General features: G+C 36.7%; 1 protein-coding gene and 1 long non-coding RNA gene across 2 annotated transcripts in view; one reads left to right on the top strand and one right to left on the bottom strand.

The window, feature by feature from the left end:
* Positions 1-25743, bottom strand: part of LOC141902924 (IQ motif and SEC7 domain-containing protein 1-like) — a 75503-nt gene that overhangs the window by 44562 nt on the left and 5198 nt on the right. The gene's annotated exons all lie outside the window — the stretch shown is intronic.
* LOC141902664 (uncharacterized) lies at positions 18203-22218 on the top strand. Its single transcript, XR_012618910.1, has 4 exons — positions 18203-18411; positions 18727-18834; positions 19145-19226; positions 19360-22218. It is a non-coding gene; the product is annotated as an uncharacterized LOC141902664 (long non-coding RNA).

Raw genomic sequence — 25743 nt, 5'->3', positions numbered from 1 at the left:
TCAATAAACATAACCATTGAGTTATAGAAATTAATAACAATTACCGTATACAGGTAGAGATAGCAGCGAAAGTCTGTTGCGGATATAGATGAACATTCATCAATGTATGTTCTCTAAAGCTGATCATCACGGTTTGTTGCATGGTTTCTGCACCAGCTTTATCAGACATTGTATCTACTAATCAAGCAGAAGCCAGAAACCTCTCAGATATCACCGTGTAATTAATGAACCGGTCTCTCGCATAAAACTGTTGAAGTTGCCACTATTGATGTCGATTAAAAGGTGCGGGGGGGGGGGGGGTGGAGGAGGGGAGGGGGAAACGCCACTGTGGTTAATTGTTTTTAGTGTGAAGACTCACGAAAGACTAATAAACGATGTAGAAAATGAGAAATCTATTGTTCATCAGTGTCGTGAAGTGTCGTTATAAATGTTCACCAATATCCTTAGTAGTAACAATATATACTTCAGGCAGTAGCTATAGCGAAACGAAAGATTAATAAAAGACAATATGCGATCATATAAAACACATGAATGGATTCAGAAATTACTAGAACATAAGGTGAAGATCTATGATGCACGGTTTCGTGTTAGATGAGGACATCTATAAAACAGATGCAATAGATGTCAAACTAACCGTAAAACAAACCGAAGACTGACTGCGAGAAAACTGACAAGTCGGGAGAGGATCGTTGTTAGAATATTAACTAAGAAAGAATCAGCGGCGGATTAATTAGCAAAGCATGAGCGAGTAACAAAGAATCGATTGTGGTTAGAGCACGCATCGACAAACACTAGAAAAAAAAACTATCCAATTTACATTCTCCAGAACTGTGTATACATTCTTTCCTTCAATTCAATTCAGACGTTTCGAAATCCATTTAAATTTGTTTCCGCGGAGTAAACAACATCGGCGCTCAGTGGAGTCTGAGAGCAATGAGTAAAATAGTGAATGACGGATTACACACTTCGAGAATTCCTTCATCAAATCTTATCATCACCAGAAACAGGTTTATAGTTTTTAGACATAAGAGCATTGAGCAGCATTAAGATACATAGTACGCCGTTCTGCTAATACAACTGAAGCAGTTGAGCTCGATGAGTTTGTAGACTTGACGATGGAAAAGCATCCCAAATCCTTGATCTGAAAAATCAAGCCAGCAAACGGACAAACTTGTATTCGTTTAATATGAACACATGACGGAGTAGATTAAATCTTGATGAATCAGTTTTTAAGATAAACCATACGTTGAATAAATACAGGCTATTTAAAAATAATTCTCAGTAAGAATATATCAGACTAAAGAGACACGTGTTGCATTATTGATTACGCTGACATGAAGAGATTTTCCTAAAATGAGTTTTTAAACCAATGTGCATAGAATAATGATCACTGTAATGGAATATATGGCAAAGATTGAACTTAGATATTCACGCAGCTGTTACTAAAACGACCTCTTATCACTCTGTGCACGGACGTATATAGATTCCAATGAAAAAATTCATTCAATTCAATTGGCAAAACATATTTACAGAAGAGAAAATCATTGCCTTATTATGCGGGAAGCGACTGTTCTCCGATAGATCAAACTCGTAACTGGTAGTCTTGAAAACATGGATGACATCTTGACACTCCAGTCTGATAAATGAATGTCTCGTCAGAATGGCGAAAATGTACAACAAGATAAGTTATGGGCAAGAACCGAATGAACCTGTTACATGTACTGGTGTCAACATACGATGTGTATGAACAGCAAATTGATTCAAACGCGGCAAATATCGATGGGTATAATGAATGACCTGAAGAGTTCCGAAACAGATGATAAAATTCTCAACAACTTAACACGAACATCACCACCGTCCAACAAGTGTACAAGAAACAGTTCGCACTAACTCAATATCTATCATATACGGCTAATTACGCTACGAAATACGTATGACAGGAGATGAAATATTCACATGAAATCTGATTATCTATGCGCACAACATTTTACATTCACAATATAGGATCAGTATCATAAACGATATAGAGTATTATGATTCTGGCTTGAAGCACGTGAAATTGTTAAGTGCATCATTTTTACAAAGAACGACATCTGAGAAGTGATTGACATCTATCAAGAGAACTTGATTCTCTTGGGGGAAATACTTCATTTCCACAAATAAAGATGATTCCTGTAGATAATAAGAAAGACAATTCGACAAATCACACAAGAATCGAGATGAAGAAGACTTGATTGGCAACCAATTCACCGACTGCTGTCTTCATTAATACTAGACGATTGAGGCACATAATCAAATATAGTAATTAATTTAACATTTTACTTACTCGTAATAATCCAGACTCATGATGGATAGACGCGGATCATCTAGGCTCGTCAAAGACCCGATGAATGACGGGTTTACGCAACATCGAATCATCATCCTGATATATTGTTTAAAGTCTCGTTCTTCTTACTGTTTTATAGTTGTAGCCATTACCACAATTTGATAAATATATATCTAAAAGTTTCTGTCGTGCCGATTCACATCAATAGACTTCTTTCACCGTTTAAGTTCAACAGATGAATTCTAAATACTACCAACAATAATCTTTTATCGTAAGATGTCAACAATGATAGTCTACTAATAATAACGTGCATAAACTCTGGACCTTGAAATACGGGTTAACGAGTCAATAAGTGAATCCAAAATAACATTCAAAATCACCGTAACAATGATATTTATAAACAGCTTATCCTTCTTTCAGACGTCTGAAACTCCCACAAATCACCCACATATAAACCAACAAGTGACGGTTGACAACCTCAGCACCTACAGTTTCCAACAAGTAATGATATCCATGCGGCTGACGGCTTTCAGCATTCTACCATCTGGACTCGTCTGGACTGCATGTGATAACTGATATTCCGCCAGTAGCGACTAAAATCTGTCTCCATCAATACTTCATACATTCAACGTATATTCCAACAAGTCTCAAGAGTCATTTCGAACCAAACTTAACGACACAAATTCCTTTTCATTCGGTAACAAAAAACAACAGATTTCAGAAGTCTCTCATGCAACCGTTAACAAATTATGAATGGAAACACCGGCAGAACAGCCGCATGGGATTGTCGTTTATTAGCAGAGAGAGAGAGAGAGAGAGGAGAGACAGCTGAAACAATAGACAAACAATAATCCATTAACAATCCATTGTCAACAGATGAATACTGTACAATACCACCGACAATATCAATCAACTCGCTGTTTCTTCATTGTCAGCAGATAAGAAACAATCTCAGATTAACTAAGAATTTAAAAACGTGGAAATCACAATTCCAGTATTGATCACTTTTCGACATCAGTAATTCGGCGATGTATAATCCCGTTAGAATGAAAGCGACATCCGAGTAAATTGATGGAAATTGTATCCAGAGTTTTGACAGTTTTTTGAGCCGCGCTTTCCAGCAAACTGGAAGAGATTAACCGAGCTAATGCAGCAAGAGAACGGAGTGAACGGAGAGAGACTGAACTGAGCTGAGATGCACCAACCACCACGACGCTCATCTCTGCACTCATCTCGAACAGCGCTCAGCCTCCTAGACGCATCAGACACCTGCAACATGACTCTTCATCCGTAACAACTCTCAGTATAATATTCATTCCATATTCAAGGTGAAAAAACATATACATATTCATTTTAGTCTAGCAAGTAGAAGGAGAAACTGATGGAGAAGATAGATTGAAAAACGATGACTGGATCAGAGGGATGATATTGACAACTAAATAGATGAAACATCATCAACATTTGATCATCAAAATTAACATCATTTACATTTGATCATCAAAATGATCCAATCTGAGATATAGAAGTTGCCACAGTAAAAGAAAAGATAAGTTCATGTGTTCGACAAGGGAGATGATGAATTTCACCGATAATGTCAACTTCAGTTGCTTTACCAATTTAACCAATACATCACAGACTGCTGTTACTGATGGCAAATAGGGACGAAGCTAATCAATTCAATATCCACTCAGCTTCACTGCTTTCACTGTTTCCTTGAAGATTCTGTCACAATCGATGCTAGCAAAGTCCCCATACCTTCTAGACTATAATACTAACTTCAAACTTACTACGAATTCAGGGACGAAGCAAAAATGGTTTAAACCCGCTGAATACCTGACTCTTCATCAGTTAGTCGAAGAGGAGAAATCAATAAAAAATGTATATATAAACCTGTATCTGGCAGATAAAGATTATTCTTCATGTTCTGATCAGATATTGCTGGCAATTTTACCTGATGAAGCAATATCGAGATGAAAATGTGTTTGTAACCTTTCACATTAACTGATAATGGATACTCAACACTTATCTTACAAAACTAATTTTTTTCTGATATCTATTATCGGCAAAGAGTATTTCTGATATAGGCAAGTTTCAAGTAAATTCACCTTTCCTTTTTCAGAGATATCTCTTTTACTGTTAATTGATATCTAGAATAATTTCTGTAATAAAGTACAGTAGTGAAAGAACCCATCAGAAATCCAATTCAACAGATGCCCCATAGCAATTGTCCATATGTAAATGGATTTAAGAGCAATTGAAAATGAAAGGTTGATGAAATAATGCAGTGCCTGAGGTTAAATTCATTCTTCAGAGATTTAAGTACGTCTTTTGAATTGACAAGTAACTAAATGCAGCCGTCCCTCTTTAAAAACCAAAGGGATCATTCATTTATTCACGTACACATTAGGGGAGGGGTAAGTGCAATTGCGTACTGTTATGCTTAATGTATATGAAAAAATGGCCAAAAAGGTGGTCAAATTTCATGCGTACGTAATGAATGAATGATCCCAAATGCCGTTTTTCGGTTCAGCAACAATTTTCACATACTATTTTATACCTGTTAGAATAATATGGTCCAATGAATTGCTAAATTTGGATTATGAAGTAATTCAGTTCCTTAATATTTCAGTTCCTTAATATTTGCTTAGTGGCTTCGTAATTACAAGAATTTTTTTGCCAAAATATGCAATTTGCCCTTTTGGAATGGAACTGGAAGATTGATAATGGTATTGCTAGTGAATCCAGCTCCCAAGCCTGATTGGTCACCACAATGACATCTGGTCTCATACAGGACAAACTTTCAAACAAAATATCCTACCACGACTCATTTGTGTAGTGGTTAGCACACTGGTTTTCTACATAGGTGTCCCAGATTCAAACCATGGAAGGGCTGGGCATTTTATTGGAACAATAGGTTTGAATTTTTTGCATTGATATCAAACCAATTATAAATAGTCATGGCTTTTGGATAACGCAGAAATTAACGTGTATATGTATAAAATTCATTAGATATTATGACTTGAGTTAGTATGTTAGGGATTGTTTCTTAGTAAAGATTTTGTGTCGAATTCTTTTTCATTTGCTATTTCCTACCGATGAATGTTTCAGTTTGTAATACAACCGATTCTTTTTCAGATTATCAATTTCATGCTTTGTCAACCCCAGACATTTTTCTGGGAAGAACAATCTAATCATCCAAATTGATACAGGATGATTGTGTTCCCCCCCTGAAGAACATGCGTCCTTAAATATCAATCCTGTTATTTTATATTGTCAAATCTAATGCAAATCGACTGTTGAATTCACGAGTTGGTACACTCCATTAGCATCATAACCGAGATATCATACACAACGCAAGAGAAACACGATCTATCTACAAGGTGAATTCAACTGTAAGCTAGAAAAAGCTATTTACTGGATATCTCTTCTTTCTCGTATTCATTTATTCTCGCTGACGCAGAATCTCCTGTTACAAGATTGAAACGTCACAACGTACCCTAAATCAATTTACCCTTGAGACGAAAATGTCGTCAAATGTTTATCATCCGATATATACATTAAGCCTAGAGCTAAATTAGACGCGCTTAACTGGGTCGATTCTTAATGTGTGAAAAAGACGAAATAGCAATAAAATACTTTAAAACATAAGATTAAACATCATTTAAGACAAGTATTCGCGCTTTATCTAATAGAAATCACTGGGATGAAGGAAATCAAATGAATTAGAGAATCATGAAGATACCCGGTTAATATTAACTCTCCTCTAGCTGAAGTTGATTCAGATGCTGGTAACGTTGAAACTCAATGAATAATCTTCAGATATTAAATTACTGTCTGATTGTGTCAATTCTAGCACGAAGCGCTATGTCTGAACACGACTACGCGAATACATTACGTCCTATAAATTGATGGATGTTTGAGGAATGTGTCTGATGTCTGAGAAGCATCGATTAATGACTTGACAAATTACCTGAAGCGATGGTTATATGAACAGTTCAATGTATTCGTGTAACAGTCTAATATATTGTCTCTGGTGATAGAATTGAATCGTCCGTATGTTCGGTAATTCTGTCGATAGTCAGAAAAAATCATATGAACCATCCGTGTACTGTCTTCGGATATATGAGAGATTTCTGAAAGACGGTGCTCATCTGACACATCCTGGATATAATCCATAAACATTACTAGGCCCTGGGAAGCCTTATGATTTCTGAAGGGAATGATCATTGTCCGATAGAACATAGCGCAAAGCAGAAATTGCAGGATGATCACCATCACTTTTTGCTAGATTCGTCACTTGGTAAAAATATTTGATAAAAATTAGTATGAAGAAGTGACCAGTTGGAAGAAGGTTGATAGTGATGGGTTTCAAATTTTCATGAGTCGCTAGGTTTTGACAATGATCGAACCTACAATACTCAGCTTCGATAGATACCTCGAAGCATGAAAAAAACATCAATCTCAGGCGTTGGAATCAAATTTTGATTGCCGCAGCATCTAAGGTTCTAAATATTGCCGCGGCGAATTTACCTAATTTCTTCAAAAATGTGGTATTCAAAGAAAAAAAAACGTCATTCAGTAAATCATTGCCGCTGCAGTCTCTGCACTCCCAACGCCACTGAATTTATGAAACAGATCTTGCAATGGATGAAAAAGGCAGTAGAATATTCTGTCAGTTTTCATACGGTTGTTTGTACAAGACAAGCGCATCGAACACTTGTTCAGCTAATCCTTCAGAGATGAGACCCTATATGAAATCAATCCTAGTCTTTCTCTAGCCCTGTTTCATACATCTCTGCGTATATCATCGATCACAGAAGATTGTCTCGTTCACATGACACTGTGAACATTAGTAAAGATGAAAGACTCTTCTTATCATCGCAGGACATTTTCACGACATAGATTCAGTAACTACAAATACCATCTCTCTCGGAATAATCCAAATCAGGCAGTATATGAGAAAATGTCAATAGTTAGCCTAATTTTTGATAACCAAAACGAAGGACCACCGAGACACCATATAAATACGAAATTAGTAGATATAAATGAAAGGTATATTTATTAAGTACATCACAAGTGATAACATCAATCTTCGACGTGATGATATTCATTCTTGTAGTCATAAGAATTAAAAACACCTCGTTCATACGCAGAAATCTTGCCATCGTTCATGTCATACACAAATTGAAAATGGTCGCCAGCTACATACACTCATATCATAACATTGAAATGATGAATTGCCACATGGTAAATCTGTAAATCCCTTGAAAGACAGGTTTCTTCATATTTGAAAGTCTCTACTGTACAGTTTTTGTCAAAAGTATGATAAATTATCTAATAAAAAGATCCAATATGATCTAAATATCCAACCGGCCTTGAAATAGGCAATATGAAAAAAAGTATTTATGGGATACACACATTTCGCTCGACTATTCATACATATCAATCAAAATAGCGAATATATAATCGGTAGCAAATGTCATCTCTTGAGACTCTCTTTCCATATTCCAACCAGGCAACTTCAAACCCAGTCCAGTCTATTGGGATGATTCTCTTATAGCTATCAACGCATACAACATGAAGCATAGACGGATTTGATTTACAGAATATTGTAAAATGTTTTTTTCGACATTTTTGTGAAACGCATACTGGTAATTTGTGTCATAGTTTGACTGAGAGCTCAGGAGTTACGAGATGATGTTTTTGCGGGAAATGTCGAGAAATCTTATACCGAGCTTATATACCCAGTCAGCATTGCCTCATGTTTAATCATGCGATGATACCTTTCCGAATTACATACATCCATTAGGAAGAGCTGAATGAAATCCAATCTCTGGCCGATGATATACAGATGATAAAAGGGCTCTTTCAGAGATGAAGTTTTGAAAACGAAGGTAAACATGAGACTACCACGAGCCTCTTCTAAATGACCTTTATCGCATATAATCCTCATTCAATATTGCCTGATGTTTCATATTTCAGCACACCGATGAATCCAGAGTTTTCAGCGAAGCATCCTAAACTTGTCCTCGATATAAACTTGATCTTTTTAAAAACGAATAAATTCGATATTCTTACATCTTATTCAATTCATTTTCAACATTAACACTTCATCAAGCTCAACTTCATCATACGAATCTCGTGATGAATCAATGTTTAATTGCGTCGAAGATTTACGACGAAATCAACACGAGAAATTATTCACATATCGAATACCTGCCTAGAACCCAAAATCAACTCCCGCTCAGAAATCAATGATATCATTGATAATTAATGCATAACAGACATCTTTCATGCAAACATGACCGCTCGATTTTTAGCGCTGCACCCTGTAGGAATTGACAGGATCTTATATGGCTGCCAGTCCGCCATCTTGAACGGGCCTATTACCAAAATTGATATGGAACTTTAGCTATCAAGCATATTTCTGATAGAGGGGAAAACCTCTACTTCAAAAACTGCAACTTGTATTGCGTTAACAATTAAATATGGCCACTAGTCAGCCATCTTCAATGAGGCAATGGCCAAAATCAATAAGCATCGTATAATCCTTTATAGCATAAACCTTCCAAAAATATGAACTCTTCTTCAAGAACTATACTCTGTTCGGAAAGAAGAGTATTTTCTTGGACAGATGGATGGACAGACAATGACAATACCCATCGAGACCTATAAGCCTTTGGGTAAAAAGCATTGAAATTAACACAAGCTAAACTTTCAACGCTTGCTCGAAATGGATATAAAGAAACTTGTTTTATCAGTTAATGGAAGTGAATCCCCATTAGGGCATATATATATTGATGTATTGATTCTATTCAATAAGATATTGATCATTTGTAATAGCTTTCGTATAAAAGCCCTGACTCCACAAATCCTTCAGAAATATACTTACAAGTCTTAAGGGATTTTTATAAGTTCATGTCTGCCATAACACAATTAGAACTTTCTGATTCCGAGTAAATTCATCTGGATCTATGAATATTGCAGTCGACAGTAATCCCAAAATGGTGGATGGCACACCTTCTTCTAATGACAGCATCATTTTAGCGAGAAAAACCTGCCTCCTTGGTCTGAATCTGAAGATTATGAATGCTTGACAAACCCTTCACATAGTAGCATATCTATATTCATGTGTGCAGAAGCTACAGATTAAAAGCAAACATTTCACTCTCCCAGACACAAACAAAACTTGACATGATTTTATGAAGCTTCTTGCGAATATGTAATTTGTGTAACAAGCTAGATGAAATGAAGTTTTTCACCAAAAGCATATTTTCTTTTCCCATTTTGGCATCACGATACCAAACAAGAAGTTGTCCTTATCACAGCTCTTGTTATTAATGCCATTTAGCCATTACACCATACAGAAAGTCCAGTGCTTCAAAAAGTAATACATCTATATTTTTTTTTCTGAAAATGATCCAAGAGGAAATGAGATCTAAAGGTCCATGAGCACGAAATAAAGGTCAGGTATAAAGAAATTAGAAAGATAACTGATTTTGATCCAGTTCGGTCTCGCCGTTCTATTATGAGATTTTGTCGTGCAGCAATCTCCAGTATTTCAACAACCATCAGCAAAATCGAAGTCTTAACACTGATATTTTTACATCGATTTTTGCGGTAATTGACTTTGCCTACTAAGCAGTTTCCAAAAGTGGCAATCAATTCACCACAATAATACCAGACATTCACTGTTCCTGTTTAGCCAGGCAGCTAAACTAGTTTTCTACTCAACTGGTTTGTGATAAGTGATTTCATTTGTCTGCACAGGAATTTCAGAATAAGCTCTGGGGAAACAAATCATCGCTAACTTTAAATGTCCCTGGTCTAATCTACTAATTGAATAACCTATTGAGAAACAGTGGTGTAGGATTCCCTGCTCCCGAAATGGTGCTTCCAATTCAAGTAATTAAGTTTTTCTATCCGAGAGTTATTTTAGGCAGTAAATATCTAACTAAATCCAGTTGGATAATTAAAAGATTTTATATCGACTTCGTACTTACAAGATATACGTGCGTATAGCATCCAATCAAAATTATACAAATCTGGTTTGTGTTCAACGCGAAAAAATACCAATGAGGAAAATTGCTTCCACGTAAACTACACATAGGCCTACATAATATAATAAGGGTTGTAAATTGTTTTGTGGCTACAATGACCTGTGCTTATCAATCCAATTCCGATAATCATCTAATTCTCTGTGGAAAACTGATTTTTAGTAAATGAACAGAACTAAGAAAAAATTGGCCACATAGAAACCATTGTTATCTATTCATATCATATTCCAGGGATGTGAGTATTGCAGAAAATATATCAGTGTCGTTTGGAATGAAATTTTGAGATTTCATTTATTTTGCACGGTATTCAATCGGGGTAAAATCCACTATGAGATGCAACAGCGGATTGACTGCAGATAACGTGGAATGGTTAACTATCTCCCAGTAGTGTTATTCTAGAATGCTGTCACATTTATCTCGTCGTTTCTTGTCAGTTCCATTTACCTTCTTCAAAAAAAATCTGCTCACATGATGGAGAACAGCTTGATTCTAATAGAATCGTAATGTAATGAAACGCAAAAGAATATCTATTTTAAAGTGCTCATATCTTAGCAGTCAGGAAATTATACATCAGTTACTACGAGACCTAAAACTAAAAGCAGGAAATGAAAAACAACATTGATATATTTCCCATCACCCTTTATTCATCTGAGCTCTCTATGAGAGAAAATACAACATTGAAGGAAAGTCATAAACAAAATCGAAGGAATTAATGAGTAAAATACAGAGAAGAATTTGCACGAATCTGTCACCAATATTTATAGCAGTGAAAAATACTGATTGTTAAATATTTTGAAGAAATGCGAAGCCAATGATGTAAGATAGGGCTAAAATGTTTCAAATCACGACACATTTAAAAACACCATGAAAATTTGAAATTATGATTAAATTTGAAAATGTGGTGACATAAAAAATGGTGCGTGTTCAAATGAAGGAAGATTGGATAGCGCATTGACGCATTGACTCGAGCAACATTGACAATTCTGCCATCTATACTAAATCATCAGAACTATTCATCTCGCAGCATTCTTTTTAATAACAGTCAATGATTTTTTTCAAAACTAATTCGAAAAAGCTTCACCAAAATTAACCTAAATTCCTCGTTCAGTGTTCTATCTAAGCGCAATGTTGCTCAGCCTAAAACAACGTTACAACTTGAAAAACATTTTAGCATTACCCTACCTCATCGACACGCTGGGCCCTCTGAAAGCTAGAAAATTAAAAATGACAAAACATTAAGTCATCGCAATTTCATACTATAACCCAAGCAGTATATACACAAAATATACAATAAAATAACATTCATAAGCAGAAATACAGTTGTAACATCATGAGCTTGAAAAAATATTATTTATCAAACTCAAGTGGTTTTCAGATTTTTCATTTTCCCTCAGGATATGAAGTTGCAGGCTTTATCGCCTAATTCGGTCATATTATAAATCATATAAATTCCGACAACTCAATAAACCCTACAGAGACTGCCACCAACGACGACGATTCAAATATACAAAAACCAATTTCATCGTATTCTGTACTAGTGATATCTCTAAATCGACATCGGAAAAACCATCGCGTTGCGAGATGAGACGGGATTAAGATTACGCAATCGGAATATTCTACGCGATCAGCAACCGTCACCTTACTATACAACATAGACCTATATAAACCACATCAATAATATTCATCAGACGTTATTGATATTCAATTTTTAGCCGTCTGGCCTTTTCATCTAATACCACGCGTTCGCCGAAAATCATTGCCCCAAATTGTGTTGGTGATTTCGGATTTTAGCCTTATAACGTAGTTACAATAATTGGTTAGTGTCTGGTACACAGTCCCACTGTGACTATCAAATGTATGTGAACTATTGAATAGACACAGCGCATGACGTCAATACAGTTTGACAGGTATTGATCGCTTATTGATCCACAAAACCTATTTCTGATCATCTAGCCGAAAAAAAAAAACGCGAACCTTTCGACCGTTTTTATATCGATTTTTCACGAGAATTCGATCGAAATCCACACAATGAACTAGAACTTGATTCAACCGCATCTAGATTCTGTATAAATTGGCTAGATATTTGTTTTCGGTAAATTCTCTGTAAGCCGCTTGAGAGTGCCTGGGAACGGACACTGCGCATCAATAAAGAGACATCCACCCGATAATATTACTAATCTGCATTATCTCTATTGATTATCCCCTCTGGATTTATATAATCTCATATGTTTCCGCGGTATCACGCTGTTGTATGTACTAATACATATAAGTATTATACCGCTGGTAAAAAACATACTTGAACAGTAGAAAAACATGCCAACCATAAACTGAAGAACCGTTTATAGGGGGCTAAACATGAGAAAAAGACGAGAACATATCAGAGCAGGACTAAGCGTTGTAACACAGTCAGTGCTGCCATCTGAACTATACGCACTTAACTACTCCAGGAAAAATCTAAAGGGAATCGATCTCGTCTCAATAAACAACAAGATATCAGACATTGTCTTAATAATTCATCTCTTGCACAGTCTGATCGTAAACTGATTCATAACTTGTGCAGGACAATGAAGAAAATCAATTTCAATATATCTATTCATCGAACCTATAATAAACCTAATAATTAACAGCGATATATGAAACACGCGTCATCCTCAGTTAGATCGAGATCGGTGATGAACTTATGACACTCAACGCTGGGTGAGAATTGATGCTGCTGATGTCACGGTCGAGAGGGAAGCTGCAGCTGCTGCTGCTGCCGCCGCTGCATCAGGTGATTAACGATGATAAATTAAGGATAATCTAAGATTAGTTTATCATCTATAACCGAAGTAGGATGAAGGTTTTTATTCTTCCACGTGATATCATAGATCAAACATCTACGTAGCTCATCTTACTAAACCTGAACAGGGAAAATAATGAAATTTGTCTTCTTTAATAGGTGATAGATTTAGGGGGTGAGTTTCGGAATTTCGGCCGAGTACCCTTCCGAAAATTGCTGTTGAAAAACAAACAAATTGATTGAAGTATTTCCTAAGAGATTTTGACTTAAAATATGTTCAGACAGTATGAAAATTGATTCATCATATACCTCATATCAAGCCGACAGTACCTGAGAGTGAACCCACTCCCTTATAATCCTAAACCCCTTAGATAGTATAGGCCTAAGCAAAAATTCACATAGTCGGCATGAATTTTTGATATAACAGATATAACAGCATCCACTACGAATGTTTCAAAGACTGCAACTAATATTTCGGTCAATATCTAGATATGGCAGTTTCCTCATCGGGATAGCTACTTCATATCAAGTGAAGAATTCTCACTTCCTACTTCTAGTTCGTGAGTATTTGCCTTTTATTGTATGCGCGAATCGCTCTAATATTGCACGACCTACAATACAGTAAAACAGGTGAATTTTTGTAACAGTATCCATGCACCCTAGTGCTTCGTTTATAAAGGTACCACCACATGAGACCAAGTTCCAGACAAACTTCAAAGACCCAGATAAATGCAATCATGTTGACAGACAGACATACCATGGGGGGGGGGGGTGTTGGGGGGGCTCACTCCACATTACTACACTATTCAAATTGCTTATGTTACCAGACGTTGATTACAGTAAAGTGTCACCTTCATAAAAAAAGTCGATTCATGGCAAAAACCTCAAATTTGGCCAATAATTCGTGACTGTTGACAATAGAAATACGGGTAGTACATTTTCGTACACTGACACGCTGTATGACTGTAACACTAGTATCTTATGTGATGATGATAAAAACTAAAGAAATGGATAACGAAAACTGATATTGTTCATGCAATCTAGAGATATATACATAATATATCAGCGGGATTGGTTGTTATTTGTCTATATTGAATGATTATATGACATGTCTGAAATCTTCTTCGGTGTCTGAAAACAACCATCGTTCATCAAACCATGCCGCGCGGCGCCGGCTTCAGTTTCTAAATCCACGTCTTCTGAAGTCGGAGATTTCTGACGAAACGATCGCGAGTTGATACTCCTACGCGTTTAAGACGTTTTAAACCTCGGTGAATTATATTTTCAATTGGCAATTTTAAGACTCGTAGTTATTGCGATGATTTACGGACCTACTATCGAAGAGTCAGTCATTACTCCTCCATTTAGTGGGAGACACACAATTTTACAGTTGAGATAGTTCCAGGTTATGAAATTAGCCAGATGCAACATGTGCTGCAGATATTAATCGGCCGCGTTCACATCCCACAGGACAATGAATCAGTCAAAACTAGCATTCAAATTTACATGCTTCATCATGCTGCATTAGCCAGAATTTATTAATATTCTTACTCACAAAAATAACATCGCATATCTGGGAAACGCTCGCCAATTTCTCTATGAAAATGCGCATATCTTCTAAGCCGGGGATCAAGCAGAGACTTTTTGGCCCCGGTCAAACTAGCCCGGATCAGACCCGAGTCAAGCCCGTGCTTAATCAGAGAGTGCGTTCACATGTAAATCACTCACTCAATGATAAAAAGATGCTGTGGCAAGTGAGGTGAGTCACTACCAGAACCAGTTGGCATTTGTATAGGAAAATCCAGCTAGAATTTGGCACGGGCCTGGTCCTACCTTTTTGGTGGGGCCAAAATTTTCCGGTATCAAACAGGCACAGACTTATTGGTACGAGGATGAATGATTGGCCCTGGCCGATAACGCTTGGGCGATTGTGGCTATAATCAATAATAAATTGAAGAACTCTCTCTCTTTCGATGAAATCATCATAATCTAAACTCAGTTTTCTATATTCACTATAAAACACGTCAGTTCTCGTTTTTGGAAAACACGTACACTGCAAAATATTTCCGTTGTTTTACCGCAGGAACTCGCAACAATGTTATAAAACACGGAAAACTGCTCCTTAATCATGATTTATATAACGCACAAATAGGTTTGTAACAGTCTAATCTACACCAGGGTCAAGGTGATTTCATCGATTCTTTGGTATAAGGTATTTGAAACTAATGCTGATTAAAGCTATAATTCATTACGCCACAACGCGTGCTATTTCAGCGTTTCCAACATCAATAATGAATGATAAAGGTGCACCGGTAGATGGACCGTTTCATATTCTTTCTGAAGTAATTTCCCCAAAGAGTAATTAGTTTCCTTCTAAAATCTTAGTCAAAATATCAAGCTACCCGTTTATCCTAACGTAATAAATACAAGGCTCATTCGGTGAAACGGAAATATGTTTTGCGCTATTAAAGAGTAGTGATAAGACGTAATCACTAGAATGATGGCGCGTTCAACAGTCGCGTCCATAAAGCACTTATTTTGACAAAAACAATAACCATCGAACGCATTCCACTTGATTTATCCATATTTAATCGTGTTTTCTAGAATTCTCGCGTCGTCAGAATTACCGATATCATTAAAATACTTCAAACATCGATTGATAGTAATCGCAACAAACCGACAGAAATCACGATCTCATTCAAACGAAAGTAATTGGAAAATCACCAGAAAACTTTCGATCACAGATTTCAAGTTTAATGGCAAAAATTATCGATTTGTATCTTGTGGTTCCGAGTTCATTTGCACTGACCACAAAAACAATCATGAACTCAAAAGAGATGATTCACTTGATAAAGGGCTCACTAACTCAAAAACACAGTTGGGGATCATTCAAAATGAAATTTAATGATGAAGATGAATGAGATAAGGACTGATAACGGCTAATATCTAATCACCGTGTTAACCTCGCAGCATTGACAATTAAAAGCTGCAGCAACAAATGAAGTTGAATCTGATGAAAGAATCAAGGAACGAAACTGATGAAAACATCAATGAGATAATCATCTAGATGACTAATGGTTTGAACTGAGGCTTTACAGAAACTTCAGCAAATCTTGATTATGAAGTTCAGTTTTTATCGAACCTTTGTGTTATTATGCGTTCAAAGCAAATAAACGATGTTTACAATACGGTGGGGGCTAACGCAGAATGTTTTCTATCCGAAAGTTCCAGATAGAAAACTTTTATGAAAACGTCGAAAGATATAGATATAAGGAAAAAGAACGTAAGCATACTATCAGAAATATCTTTTGAAAAAATCGTATATGGATATAAGACTTTCTCGAGAAGATTCACAGGTTGCACTTAAACTTATTGCGATCACTTTCGATGTTCGTTGAATCAATATTGACTTATCGAGAACTGACTTAGAACTAATCTCGCAGGTATAACCTGTCAGTACAGAGTGAAGTTTTCCTGTAATAAGCCGCGAATAACAAGTGCTTTCACAACAACTAACGCGAGTGCAAAATATCTCAACATTAAACAGTAGATAGAGCGGGTAGCCCAATCGCAGCACCACTTCAATCCATGTTTTAACCCGATATCTCTTATTGAAGTACATATTTAGACAAGCCGATATCCATATTCAAATAAAATCAAACGATAATGGGGCTTCGTCAATACAGACAATACTGTTCAGTTCGTAAAGGTGGAATTCAAACATATGAAGCGACAAAGGGCTTAATATAGACTTCAATAATAAACATTCAATTAATGAGAACAGCTGTAAATACAGATGATAAAATATTCATGATGATTTGTTATTTTCAATATGTCAGAACAAATGAAACGTTGATTTGTTTGTAAATGTATGGCTTTAAATCGATGCAGCCAATGTTATCCTACTTCCCTGATGAATCTAAACACCATCCATTCGCACGATTACAGCTGATGCTAAATTTCTGCCATCCATTTCTATACGAGAATTGAACTACTCACTTCCCTGATAAATAGCGATCTCATAAACAAATAGACGAGCAACAACGAAATAAAAAAGATAAGCCAGAATGTCGTAACGATGAAAAAATACTTCATACGTGATCAATAATCATTTAGTAACTTCGGTAAGTTGACCCAATATTTGATGCAGTTCCCATCAACAAATGATTGATTTTCAAATAAGTCGCTGATAAGTTGCAATAAACCTATCATACTTTACACAAGGGACACAAGAATAAGATAATGGGCAGATACAAGAATTCTGTCAATGATCTTTCAACGTCATCGACTATTACATAAATGGTTCATGTTTTCGCCTTAAGCAGGTATCATCTTGATGGCGAATAATAGAATTTTTCAGCTGCGTTTCACATAGTTTCGCATTACAAGCAAATACTAGCGAAATACCCGCCAACAGGACCGGTAGAAATCACTGAAACGATAAGGCAAACTATCAAGTGAAAAGTGAATAGAGAACTATGACATTTCCGGGAGCGAATAAGATGATCTGGAATATCGTCGTTCGGCTAAATGGCTGTCGTTAAAAGTTAATAGATCTTTGGATCATCCAGAGTCAAACTTGGGCCTTATACGCAAACAACTGTCATTCATAGCGATCAGTAGAGACATCGTTTAGATACACAATATGCTATTTCTCTGGACCCAGTTCCACAGTTGTGACTTAAGATTTGACTTAAAGCTCACTCATTGAAAATGAATCGATTTTAACAAAAGAGTTAACTAAGAACTGTGGAACAGGATCCTGGGGTTTTTATTGGACATCGAAAATTTTTAAACCCGTCAGAACAACGCATCACGACCGTAGGCGTAATAGAAAAACGAATTCACCTTGACCTTAAACCGCGCACCTGCAAGCACCTATCCGCGCACCTGTGGAGCACCTGTTGAGGGCAAGTCGTTTACGTTAGCGTTATCGTAAAATCGTGTTTTTTGCAATATACCCGCCTAAGTTGATTTATTTGTCTCTCAATTAATAAATTAGCCGTATATTTTCCATCGAAATGATAAAATAATTGAAATACAATATGTTTGTATAAGGAAATAAACAACACGACACTGCGTCGTCAACCGGTCGCGGGTAGAAAAACATCGCAGTCAGCTGATTAGAATTGTGTGAATTTCGCGAAGTTCTTAGCGCAGTATTAGCTTTCAACATGGTTTCACTAAGTAATTCACGTCATATATTCTATAAGAGAATATGAATAACTAGCGATGGCCAACGATGAGAGGTAAGTTTCGATATTTAGGCTTCAAAAGATAAAAATTCCATGTGAAATAGTACGTGCGTCGTCAATTCAAATCAATCAATTTGACCTCAAATTAAAGTATCAATCGACAGCCACCTCAAACCGCATCATTAGTTGGCCAAGGGGTCTAGGCTGTGGTTTGGGTTGTCTGTGGTAGTCTATTATGACTTCAAAAAAGATAAGAATAAGAAACAATAAAAAGAGTTGATAGGCCTAAACATTAGTTTCCTGACTGGAGAGTTTCTGGGGTAGTTCCACAAGACTAATAATGATTTTATTTATATCCTTTCATTTCAGTTGATTGATGATCCTTACTTCATTGAATTATAGAGCAAAAGTCCGTTGACGACTAGCAAATTTGGATGATAAGACTGTCAATAACTGTGTTTAGCATCAACGTTACAAGTAAGTGCCGTCTAGAATGCTGGGCTGTTGGCCTATCGTTGTAAGATTCTGGGGTTCATAGTCCTCTTTCTAGTTAGGTCTTTCTGGTGAATATGATAGGCTGGAAAGGGGTGATGATCCATGATTTCATTATAATCAGGGACGGATCGTAATACCTGCCACCTATACTTATTAAAATGCTGATTCGAAATGAATGATTTGGAGCATAGTGCATAATTTGAGAAAAGAATTTAAAGCTTTATTATCACGACATTGACCGTATTTCCATACAGTTGTGTCTGTTCACTTCCGTACACTATTCACGTTTCAGGATCTTACATAGCTACCTGCTGATCAGTAATGTCGACTCAATCAATTAGAGATTTATAGAAAAGCTTACCACATATTTCAAGGTAATTTGAAAAATATTTACACAATTGCTATCGAATTTTAACATGTATAGAGTTACAGGTGATTTACTCAGATAATTCAAGTTACATCAAAATCATTCGGCAATTTTCTGACACGATTTACATTTCTTTACAGATTTTCCATCGGCTAGACACTTCTTATAGAAACCGCCGCAACTGCATTTACGTGGAACAGACGCCGGTTGCTCTAATGTTTTCGTCGCATACAAGGCCTGGTTTTGGAAGAGAAGTTTGGAGCGTAAAACATTGTCGCGTATGCTGCAAAATGTCCGATTATCTCGATTGACACTAGCGTGTTTGCTTTCAAGAGCTTGCTCGCTGAACAAGCCAAGTGTTCCCCACATATTTACAAATTCGGGAACATGGTATACTAGAATATGGATTTTCGGAGTGATATTTACATTGGGAAATTTAGACGTAAAAAAGCGGCCAAAATCGTGGCATTGTGTTGTCATATTGGATATCTCGTCTTTAGAAAGAAACCGAGATGCGCTGTATAATCGATATAGCGAACGTAGTCGTTCGAACAACTCTTGGAACAAGGAACTAATCGATTCGTCGGGAATCACTTTGCATAATTTTTCCGCGTTGTTTAGCAACTTGTGAATATGATTCCCTACAAAACTATTGCTATGATACGCTTGACGATCAACGCCGATTTCTATCAGGACTTGATTTAATGTCTTACATAAAGGTCCCATTTGGGCCTGAACTTTACTGTACACAGCATTTAACTCACTTGATTTCTTTTGGAATTCCTTTTTTAACTCAACTTGTCTGGATTTAAGGTTGGCCAGATTTTCAGTGATGCATCTGATGATTTTGTTGGCCGACAATTGTTTTCCTGTAAGGCATAGTTCACACTGAAAATCTGGACAATCTTCGATACACTGCTCATGGTACGGAGCGTCACATTTGATACAATATATATACCGATTCGGATTTGGATTCTCAATTGTCCTTATTAGACAAATTTTCGATGTACACGAAACAACACATCGACCACGTCTATTAGCAGTAGTGAGTTTCTGTAAGTATTTGCATTTCGTATCAATACGACTTGAAAGATCATTTAGTTCCTCTTGGACTTCCGATGTTTTTGTTGAAATTTCTTGCCAGGTTCTGTAAAGTGTTTCATCACGTTCCCCCAAAGATTCGTTGTCAAATTCTTGACATTTTTTTTCTAACATGTTGAAAAATAGTAAGCCAAGTCCCAGGGAGATATGAAGTCCAGGAGGAACTAAATGATCGATATCCTGTAGGTGAAACATCTGAGCTTTCACTACACTTAAATTATTAGCACCTGGATTTGCTACATTCTGTTTATAGAGGGCAACTGATCGAGATTCAAATTTCACCGATTGTGGACAATGTGGTGAGCCGTGGTGCTTTCTTAGGTCATCCAGCTTCACTTGACACCACAAACAAGGAAATTTGGCCGTTGAACCCTGGTGACCCATACATGTGCACAAAAAGGCAAGGTCACCAAATAGAAAAAAACGGATCGCGACGGCTACATATTTTCCATCACTATTTACAATATCTACACTAGAGATAGTCTTCATCTCATCAAATATTGGTGAGAAAACCTGCTCCATATTCTCATATGAATCTACAGCTTCAAAATACGCGATCATCTCTGTAAAGTCTGTACTATTGCACAATTTACAGTTGATAATTGAAAATACAAGTTTCGTACTACCTCCCCCCTTGTCCGCCCCAATCTTAATCCATATTTCACCATGAACCTCTGCAGGAAACAACAGTTGACCTTTTTCAGACAAACGTTTAATTTTTACAAGTAACTGAACACGGAAACTATTCACTTTAGCGTACGCAGTTGTTTTTCTCTCCGAGGTTCTCGAATTTACAATCATTTCGGCTTGACCTACATCAAGATTGTTTTTTAAAGCTTCAGATCGACTGTTAATTTCCTCGCGCAGTTTGTCAGCTGATGGCAAAATATTGATATTGTACAGTCGTAAAAGTTTTCCTAGTTCCAAAGACTGGGTCATTGTCAGTCGAAGATGCATTTTGATTTCAAGGTACTCTTGAGCAGTGAGCATCCGCGCTGGTTTCATATCGGGAATATGGGAAATAACCTTTTCTTTAATGGATGTGTCTTTTCTTAATAAGTACGATATTGTTTTGGCAGCATTTTCAATTGATTGGTCTTTATCTTTGGAGATGAATTGGATTATAAGTTTCAACAGGGATGCTCGCTTCTCAAGAGTTTTTTCACCAGCATCTAAGGATTGTATCTTCGGCTCATCTAATTTGATGAAATAGTTGTAGTTGTCTCGGGATTTCGATTTATATGTATTTCGAGCTCTGAAAATTGTTTTGTCTTCGTCTCCATCACAGATGATCAGCGTATTTTTGTTCTGTTGGATACATTTGATAGTTTGAAGTTCCTGCTCCAGCTGACGCACTTTTTCCTTTAAATCTACATTTTCTTGGGAAATGGATGGCGGCGCTGGCTGTTTTTTAGGAGTTGAACTAGACTGATACGATATCTCATAAGATGACTCTGGTTCTGCAATATCTGAGTCAACGGGATTGATAGTAGTTGATGCTGATGATATTGCACTTAGCTCGAGGGATTCGCTGGTACTCTCATCTGATTTAGCGCTGTTACGACTACCGATACACGATCCTATCAACAAATCAGGTTATAAAGCGAGCATTACTTAAATGTTTGTATATTTAATTTTGTTCCAAAATTTCAATGTTTGATATTTATTGATTTTTGCACTTATCTTGGATGTTATGAATGATTAAACGTTGTACTGTTTGTCAAATTATTAAGACAGTATTATTTTTTTTATTTCTTAATTGGGTGTTTATTAGTAATAACCTTTAATCTAAACTTAACAAAAATGAAAGAATGAGGCAATAATGTACTTACAGTCTTTGCGTTGCTCCGTTGTATATAGTGAAATGTTGTAAATTTTTAGGGCAAAATAAATATTATCATACATGTATACACTATCTATGGCTTGGTTATTCTGATTTTGTATTTTCACTCCAGGCTAGTCTTTGGTCCTCTTGGATTGGTGAAACAGTAGATCCTGCTTACTGGGGGCATTTGTCCTATGAAATTGTTCCAGTTTGTGTTCAGCAAATCATGATCGAATGAATCAATACATGCCGCAGTAAATTTTGGTCCCGTCAAAAAATTGAGTAGGTAACCCGATTTCCTGGATGTGAATGCCGACACGTTCGTTGTACAGTCAAATTTGCACCAATCGGATAGTATATCCCTAATTATTCCGACTGAACCAGGTTTACACACATATTTTGGCCTAATTCTGGAATAAACTCATCCGGGTTGAGCAAGCTTTTGACTATCAAACGATGACGAAAGAAAAACAAACTAACAAGAAAAAGAATGCAGAAGAGTTACAATTTAAATGATAATTATACTCCACTTTATTCCACAAAAAAAGAAACATTTTCATACAAAATATGGTCTCGAACAATGAAACAGCATCAAGATCAGAGGTTAACACTGGGATACGGAAATTGAAATCTCTTTCTGAACAAGTCTTAATGTATTTCTGCAGCGAAAACCTCTTTACTCTTTAACAAAGTATCTGCAATTACATGACATACCTCGGGAATGGAATGAAATTGGGTCCTTGGCTATATTGCTGTAGCCAAATGGTTGCAACTGAAGGTTCAGGTCGGTAAGGTCATGTAACCGCAGACTTATTTTGTGAATTAACAATAGTTATCATACATTTTATGGGCCAAAAGTTGTAATTCATGCAGTCTGTATAGGGCCTAGCCGCCTATTACTCACTCATGCTCTTCATTTTATCAGCAAACTTTTTCTTTTTCCTGCCGTGGCCAAAGTTGAAACCTTTTTTCCGCTTATTATTTGATTCTTCCATCTAAAAATCAAAGAAAACCGTTTGAATTTCAGCCTTTTCTTATACAAAGAGAAATGAAAAGGCAATAAAAAATGATTGAATTTATTTTTCTTAAATTTACCTTCATCTCATCAAAATCGACGGGCATCTCATCAAAATCGACAGGCATTGTCAACAGATCAATGTCATAGAATCATCAGCTGAAAAATAATAGTCATTGACAAGCTTATATTCACTTGATATACAGAAAAGAACATATCAATTACGATAGGCCACGAGCGCTGAAATTTTTTTTCAGAATTGCAAATTTTTGAACTCTAAATTCGTCCTGCCTTCACTATTGAAGCAAAAATACCTCATAAATTGGGTATCACTGGACAGCTTATCCAATTTTTCAGAGAACTAAAGTCTTAGATTTTGAATAAAAGGCACATTAGGGTCAAAAATACGTACTTTGAAGAGCAAAAATCGGACAAAATTGATCTGTTGACTTCCGGGTTCTTTGAGCGCGCCGTACTCGGATTTGGTGGAAGTTACGCGAAATCGGCTCTTTAGTTCCCTAGATTTGAATGTTGTCTACAAGTTGAGACACGTTCGGTTCGAATCCCATAATTAATAGCTGAGCTACCGAAGTTTTCCGGACGCAGCTCCGGCCATATCTTTAAGCATTAGCGAGACGGCCCGGCCAATCAGCGCACGCCATCGATTTTAAGATATCGATTGTTCCAATTTCTAAAATTCGTATCTCGCCTACGGTCGTGGCATATTGCCAGTTATGTGCGCCAAACTCAACGGTTTAACAGGAGTGACGTGACAAACATTTCCTCACGACTGTCAAATTTTAGCACGATGGTTGATGCCGCTTCTTCTGAATCTCTTTTCAAGCCGCATTTTAAACTTCAATCGATAAACAGAGGCTGCCTATCTATTGATGCACATACTAGTATTGATGCGATGGCTGATGATGACACTTCACACATCAAAGAGAAAACAACGAGAACCTTATAAACCAGCGACATCAGTTATATTAGCGCTTCCTTCTCTTATAAACCATGAACTTACATATATTACTGTTTATCAGCAAACGGAAAAATGCAGCATTTTACAGTGATTATATATTGTTATCGAGGCTGCGATACCCCCACACATCTCTGTTGCAGAATTACTCCCAAGAGGTTTCATAATTACTAAGACGTATGAGAACTGATAGGTTGATGTGAATGCGACGATTCTGTTCGAGTTCTTCCTGCATCAAACCAATAATCATCCGACAACTTGTTGCATAGCATAGCCCGAAGACTAATGCCTTCACAAGACGAGAACTTGGTCAAGATTACAAGCTTTAGATTGAAGATGCTCCTTTTTAATGAAATAGAATTAATAGTATTTACAGCGAAAGAATGTGAAAATGGTGGAGGAAATGAAATTAAGGAACATGATGACATATCTCTTCATATTTCTTCATCAAAAGTAATTGTGATAGCGAATATAATCCTCGAGCATCTCATCTGGTGAGGAAGGATAATTGAAGAATTACGCCGTAATTGTGACGTCTATGCAACCACTTAGTTTCAGTATTACCTAGATGAATCTGAAATCAGATGTTCGAGCATCCTACTTCAGAGCTGCAGCAGATTAGGCTCTTCTGTATATATCAAATACAGACCCCACTTTTACTAAAGGTCAGTCCCTATCCTGTTATAGGATCATTGCCACAGGGGCGCTTTGAACGAACAAACCACGCTAAAAAAGAAGCAATATTTGGCGCGGCATCAATCAATTTGAAGCGTCATGATAGCGGCGGTGAAAATCAGTATAACACTGTGTAATCAACGAAACGAGCTGTATACCAATCACTGCGAGAATTGACACGAATTATTACAAATCAAACCGCTGGCCTAATTTGAGAATCAGTCCATCGGGAATCAGCAACCTTGACAATTACTATTTTCGGTATAAGAAGTAAGGAGGCGGATCAATAGCTATTACCAGACATTGACACTAGGTTAGCGTTTCTCTAATAGACGAAGAGATGAAGCTTTAAGCCGCGTTCACGCAAACATTATTCAGAACGGTCTATAAATTTGGCCCGTTTCCAGACAGGACTTTAAAACCAATCCAGGTCTGTTCTAAATTTTGGAGTGGGAAACTTGGACCATTCTAAATTGGAACGCACCAAATTTAGGCTGTTCCAAATAACATAGTGTCGTGAAAGCGGCTTTAGAAAACGAGGAGTAAATCGAATTGTTACTGATACAGAAATCATTGTTCTGAGGACATCAGAACTTCACTAATAAATCTATACAGGGTTTAGATTTCAACTAAAAACTAAGCGATTACATTCATCCAATAAGAAACAAGAGTTTAGGTCGTATCAATGTGGACCTAAATAGGGCGAAATTCTAAACAGCATCAATAGAAACCACAGTAACTATAATGAAACCCTATTGATATCATATAATAACATGTTATGAGTATAATAATTGCCATCTAGTATATTCACAATCACGCAATCTACTGATTTGGTATTAATTCAAGGTTTTCTGGAATTCTCAGATAATTGCCAATTGATTTCAATACTTGTAAATACATGATTCTGAGCAAGTGGTATTCCAAGCCTAGTT

Source organism: Tubulanus polymorphus, chromosome 3, assembly GCF_964204645.1.
Source record: "Tubulanus polymorphus chromosome 3, tnTubPoly1.2, whole genome shotgun sequence".
NCBI classification, from domain to species: Eukaryota; Metazoa; Nemertea; class Palaeonemertea; order Tubulaniformes; family Tubulanidae; genus Tubulanus; species Tubulanus polymorphus.
This window is presented reverse-complemented; position numbering and strand designations above follow the sequence as displayed.